We start from the raw sequence: 7,347 nt of genomic DNA on the forward strand, positions 1-7,347 counted from the left end.
GAAAATCAAGAGAACAATTCTATGCTTATGTTATCCAAAGATCCTTGTCAAGATCAAAGTCTTCCATCTTCTTGTTCTACCACTCCATGTTCCCTTCCACTTTCTACTCTTCCTAAGTCTTCTCAAGCTATAAGTTCTCCTATCAGAGAAGTTGCTCCTATTAAAGATGTTTATGTTCCTATTGAAAATCCTGATGCTCACTCTAAAGATGCTGATGTCCTTGATTGTGATATAGATGTTGATGAACTTATTGATTACCCTTTTGCATCTTCTACATCCATCCTTGGACCTCCCCCACCAATACTAAATGCTTCATATCTTCCTTCCATCTTGGGTCCTTATGTCCCTTTAATTTCCCCTCCCTCTCCTATCTTTCCTCAAGATCAACATAGATGCATATCCTTGAATCCTTTTCATCCACCCACTCACCTAAACCAGTCATATCATCCTTCTTCTTCCACAAGTCCCAAGTCTTTTGGAAGTAACTTGAATGTTCAATACAATAAAAAGAAGCAATTCAAGAATCCATATAAAAGGAAGACCACCATGTCTCCTCTAATCGACATGGGGGTATAAAGTCAAAAGAGATATCTAAGAAAAAAATTACAAGACAAGTATGGGTTCCAAAATCCATCATTGACGATATTATCTCTAAATCATGAAAAAAAAATGAAAAGAAGCCTAAGGCTATATGGATTCCAAAATCTCTCTTGAGAGAGTCTAATGTTGAACAACAATTAAATTTGACATTCAAGCTTCCAAAGAATTCTGCTTCATCTTCTTCCAAAAGCATTCTTCCATTCCATGTGCCTAAACTGCAACCTTTTCTATCCACTCACCATATTCCTTCACATATTCCTTCATTCACATTTTTTCCATCCTTTCACCACCCTTCAAAGTGTGTGTTGACATTGATCTTGTCTTTATTTTCATCTTCCAATCTCACTCACTTTGCATAAAGCCATATCCTCCATTTTTTTGTCTTCCATCTTCCTTTCCCTATCGGCATCTTTGAGCATATCATTTCAACTCCTTTGCATGTCATGGTTTAAAATTTCAAGGAGCATTATCTATAAAGCTTGACTTCTTCCAAAAAAAAATTGAAAAAGATTGAAAAAAAAAAATGAAAAAAATGAAAAATTTGAAAATGTGCCTTGGTGAAAACCTGGTAATTAGGCACCTTGGTAGCAAAAGTAAAGAGAAACAAATTCATCCTATGGCGAAAACCACTCCCTTGTGGTGCCTTGGATAAGTACCATGATGAAAACCTAACAAATAGGCATCATGCGTAGTTCTTCTACATCTTTCATTCATTTCGTCTTCTCTCTTTGATCTTGACAATGTTGACCTATAGAAAAACATTTGGCTATCTTGTGAGATATCTTATGATGATCTTGTTTTCATTCCTTTCATGTTTAGCCTTCATATCTATTTTCCTCCATTCATTCTAGTCTTTTGCTACCCTTTTCCCATTTACCCCTTTGGTCTTGATCTAATAAAATAGAGTAAAATATGATGCTATAAAATCTCTTGACATGTCTACTTCTTTGGATTGCATCTTTCCCACTTTTACATTATGCTTTCTTGAATTATCCTATATTGGCCTTTCATTTCTTGTCCAAATTTTCTTTACATGACAAATTTTCCGTAGCTTGGGTACTCTTGAGGAGTCAACCTTTGAAGATCACTTTCACTTGCTTCATACACTCCTTGCTTATCCATAATATCCATTAGCTTATTGCTTCATCATGTCCTCCACCTTGTTAGACATTGGGACTGCACGATGTAATCTTGCTTAAGAGTTTAATGCCCATTCTGTCTAGGGGTATCTTTGTACATATTTATTGATCCTGAAAAAAGAAAAATTCAAAAAAATTGATATATTTTAAAAAATCCAAAAAAATGATATATTGTAAAAATTCTAAAATTTGAAAAATGTCCTGAAAAAATGATCATCTTAGTGACAATCTAGCAAAAAGCACTTTGATGTATCTTCAAAAAAATTATATATTCCAAAAATACAAAAAAAATAAAAAATTCAAAAATTTTAAAAAAAAATAGAAAAAGTGCCTTGGTGAAAACTTGGAAACAGGCGCCTTGGTAGCAAAAATACAAAAAAAAAATTTATAAAAAGTCTTGAAAAAAAAAAAAAATTCAAGCGGTGAAAACCTGGAAATGAGCGCTACTTGAGGCCTTTGCACCCCTTCTTCTTAGCACATGTCCTCGACACTTAGCCTTTCTCCACCATGCCTTGTCCTTGTTACCTTGGTTTGGAATTGGTCTTTGTCTAGGGGGCATAACTATGTTAGCTTTAGTTTCTTAGATGTGTGAGTCTTTAGGACACCTCACAAATGGTGTTTTTCAACATCCATTGACATCGAGTGTTTTTCAACACTTACTGGTTTGGTCTTACCCAGTATCATCATGTGATCTTACCTTCCTGCAAGCATTTGATCCTTGTCCTCAGAACTCAGTATTAGTTAACACACTTAAATTTTTAAACGCAACACTTAATGCTTGACTTATGTCATGATCTTTTCTTTGTGTACTGACTGTTATTGATTTTTGTTGAGTGTCCTTTTTTGATAAGTCTCTCCGGGATGCATCGCTAGAGGACTTGGAGCATGGGACATGTTTTTATTTGTTTTTTTTGCTTGCGGGTGTGGTCTTGAACTCTAGAGTGTCTTTTTTTGTCCCCTTGAAACACTTAGGAGATTTGAGACATCATCCTTGATTGTTTTTGCACAACCATTCTTATAGTCATCTTGGCATCTATGCCTTGATGCGAGCATAGTTTTTCTATATTAAATTGGGTAAGTTAACATTGAAGTCATCTTGACCTTTATGTCTTTGATGCTTATGTTAGAATCTTTCCACTTTTCAATCCAATATAAATCGCATTCATATCTTCATAGTTACATTTGTAACTAGTGATGATTGTGTGATTTTTGGATGTCCGTTAATAATGGCCCAATGATGAAAATAAGTTCTTTTACATTCTCTAATGAATGATGAACACAAAATCCTATGTTATAGTTGCTCTTTTGCAAGTACACCATTGCATTTCATGTAGCTTGCATTATTAGACTTCATGTTAGTTTGCATTTTTAGGCTGCATTATGAGTTTGAGAGGGTTCTTCTTTCATCTTTATTGTGGACATTTAATCAATTGTGGTCACATTTTGATCTTCATTTCCTTATTTTCTTTCGTGATCTCAATCAAAATTTCTATCTTAAACAATTGATTGATTTTTGGAGCATTTTCTTTTCTTATTTCTATTTCTTTCCATATCTTTCAAACTTCTATCTTCCATTTTCTTTTTCCCCACTTCTTTTCTTCTAAATCACCTTTGGGGCATAATATTTCATGCTTGATGATCTACCTTGGTTCTATGATTCTTATATCTTTCATCTTACATCAAGAACCTTATCTTTTGTTCGATTTGATCAAATTTATCAATTTTTTGTTTCTCCTCTATCTCATTTCGATTTCGATCACGAGGAGGCAGTAATTATCAATTTCAATCCTTGATTCAGTTTTATCAATTTTATCCTCAACTTTTTCAAGTTAAAATTTATTTGTATTCTTTGTCCTGATGTGTTCCCGAGTCGACCACACATCTGGGTTGTTTTGTGATCCCAAATTGACCTCACACTTCAATTTCTTTCTTTGACTACATGTGTTCCCGAATCAATCACACATTAGTCAAAGAGGGGCAAATGTATGCACCCAAAAATGGTTGCCTAGACTATGGGCCCCCATTATTCAATTTATCAATTTATCAAATTTTCTGAATCAATGGTTTGTAATATTTTATTAAATCAATTCAAATCAATTTCTTTGATCAAATTTGATTTATTTCATTTCTACGATTGATCATTTTATTCCAAGTCTTATTTAATTAAAAGAAAATCTTCTCTTTTAATTAAATAAAATAAAATCCCCATTTAATTAAAAGAAAACCTCTCTTTTAATTAAACAGTTCATCCACATTTAATTAATTAAGAGAAAAACCTCTCTTTTAATTAAATTAAATATCTTCTATTTAATTAAAAATAACTTGCTCCCTTTTAATTAAATAAAAATCCCACTTAAATATCTCTTTTGATGAAAAAAGGAAATAAAATAAATTCTTTTTATTTAATTTTTTTACACTTAAAAATGTGATCTAAGTGGGATTTATCTTTCCACTTTCTCCTCAACCACTCCTCTTTTCTAATTGGTGGAATTTTGTCTCACATGGATCAAGCTCTATTATCCCATATTGGTTGTGAGAAGCCTCTCACCTCCATAATTTCCTTTATAAGGGAGACCCCTCTCCTCATGTTAGAGACCCGTGATTATGCTATCATTATGCTACAGGTTTGAAGACCAATTTTTGAAGGAGTTTGAATACAAAAGCTTTTTGTGGAGAACTTATATTTTCTTGTCTTTTTCTCTCTTGCACCCATCATGGGCTTTTAGCTTAGATCTTGCATTTATAGATTAGATTTTGCTTTCATAGATTAGATCTTATTTTCATGCATATTTGAAGATCATGGAAACTAGCATTCTTGCTTTTCCTCTTTGAATCTCTCATCTCATGGTGTACTTGCATGGGCACAAAAATAGGTCAAACTGAGGGCCTCCATTGCAAACCCTTGCACTCTATGAGTAGAGAGCTATGGATCGATTTGTGAGGGCTCATTCTTGAGTTTTCTTACATGTAATGATTCATAGAAGTGTGACAACATTTTAGCACACAAGTCTAAGCCTTCAAACTCAATGTGTGCATTGTGTATTCATTCTCTTTGACGTATCAGGATGTCATCAATCAAAGTCCTTTGTCAACTCAATACAATCTTCCACCCCTCCCAGTTCATTCATTCAGAATTTCCACGAAGGCTCTTTGTCAATCAATTGCTTGACCAGATAAGAGAATTAGTTCAAGGTCTCTTGGCAAGATGTCACATTGTTTTAATTTCAGACTTTTTTGCATAATTGCTCCATACCATTTAAAACGTTACTTTTTGATGAAACAATACTTTTGACTGCAAGGCGCTTTATTTTGTAATGCATCTCTAGCCATTTCAGATCGGTAGAATCCTTCTACCTTAACACCATCCCTTTTTTTCTTTTTTAATAAGTTTTTGTATCCTGACTACGCTTAGATTGTATAGCCAGAACATCGGTGTCATTTCTTGGATATGATCTCTTATGAACATCCCTTGCATTCCTCTTTTAGAACTTTTTAAGAAACTCTTACATCGAACAATGATCTTAGCAACCTTCCGAGGAGACCCCTCCTGCTTGAACCAGTTCAAATTTGGATCACTTCTCATCATCTTTGACTTGAAATTGAACAACACCTAACACCATAAAATCTTTAAATTTGCAAAGTGTTGAGAGCTTGTTAGTCTAGGCTTCTAATTTCCAGACTGAAAGTCCCTTTAATTCCATAAGAGATGTATGTTGCTTGGTTGGTATAAAACACACAATCGTCCAAATGTTTTGACAAAGAAATACCTCCTCTTGAAATCAAGACCAAAGAGTGGTTAGTGAAATCTCGAAAAAATTCCCAAGTACACCTTACCCCCTACGACTGACCTAACTTTAAAAGAAAACACACGACTGAAAGCAAACACACAACTTAGAAAAAAGGAAACACACTTGCAGAAGTAAACACCATTGCAAAAATGAAAATTTAATCTACGTGCGGAAATGAAACCTAACTAATTTATTTTATTTTTTATTTTTTTCTCTTAGGCTTCAAAATAATGTTTCAGAAATTGCCCATTTACGGGCAAAGGTAGAAACTCCCCCTATAAGGAACTTAGCCTAAATGTGTTTTCTCTAAGAATTTTTGCAATCTGATATGGGCCTATCCACAAGTGTTGAAACTTGGTATGGCTTCTCGGCTTTTATTTCGCCTTATCCCAAAGTAGGACTAGGTTAGAAATCTTGAAGGATTTTATTATGGCCCTCTTGTCGAACCATCTTTTAACAACAGCTTGATGTTTAGCCATGTGTTCTAATGCAGTTGTTCATTTCTCATCCATTTTCAAAAGATTTATCAATCAAATTTGTACTCTATCAGTGTCATCAGCATACCCACTCATGAATTTTAAAACAAGAATCTTGAGGTTGAGCGAGAATATCAATTCTTGCCTGTAAACAAGTAGATAGGGAGAAGTACCCAAGGCCTTTTTCACTCTGACCCAATTTTTCCACAAGGCGTATTTCAATTTTGTATGCCAATCCCTAGGGTTCTCCTTCAACAGTCATTTTATCACAGTGATCAAATTTTTGTTTGTAGACTCCGCTACCCCATTTCCTTATGGGTAGTAATTTGAAAAGAATCTGATGATGACTTTGTTTTCAAATGCCCATTGTGTCAAAAATGCAGATGCAAATGCAAATCCATTGTCGCATACATGAGCAAATGGCATTCCAAATCTGCTAACAATATGTTCTTCCAAAAAGTCTGTCACCACCTTAGCAGTGCAATTTTTGAAATTGTTAGCCTCCGTCCATCGTGTGCAGTAATCTGTAGCTGTAAGGATGAATGTGTCTAGTTGATAACGATGGGTTTACTGGACCAATGAAATCCAGTCCCCACTTTGCGAAAGGGCACACCTCGTATACCGGTTATAATGGCATTGCTAGGTGCCTCTCTTTGTTAGCAGTAGTTTGGCATGTATGACAAGAACGTAAATGTTCAAAAGTATCCTTGAATATTGAGGGCCAAAAATAACCCGATCTTAAAATCATGTGAGCTATTGCTTCTGCTGAACCGTGCCCCATACCATACTTATCATGAAAATGTTCCAGGACATCCTTAGCTTCTTCACGTCCTAAGCATTTCAAATAAATCCCTTCATAGTTCCTTTTATACAACTTGTTACCAAGTAACTTGTAAGACTCACATTTCATCTTAAGTCGCCTACGTTGTGAACTGTTCATCCACTTGGGGCATTGATCTTGTAGGAGATAATAGACAATATCCTGGTACCACACATCTATCACCACACCTTGATTGATATCAACTTGTGATACAACCATCTTCGTTTGATCATCTTCATCAATTTCATCATCAAATTTGAATTCCTTTTGATTTCCTTCTTGGTTGTTAGCGATCATTTTGGATAATCCTTGGCCTCTGACTAATCGCATAGGTTGAATCTCTAGATTGAATTCTTGAAGTATTTCCATCCACTTTCCTCTTCTTTCACCAAGTTCATTTTGCATCAAAAGCGTCTTTACTACTAGGTCAGGTACAATTGCATACACCTTACTTCTAAGTATGTAGTGATGAAACTTCTTTACTTCCTTGATTAACGCAAAGGACTATTTATCAAGATTTGAAA

This window comes from Cupressus sempervirens, chromosome 11 (genome assembly GCF_028749045.1).
Source record: "Cupressus sempervirens isolate cs-2001-9-10 chromosome 11, ASM2874904v1, whole genome shotgun sequence".
NCBI classification, from domain to species: domain Eukaryota; kingdom Viridiplantae; phylum Streptophyta; class Pinopsida; order Cupressales; family Cupressaceae; genus Cupressus; species Cupressus sempervirens.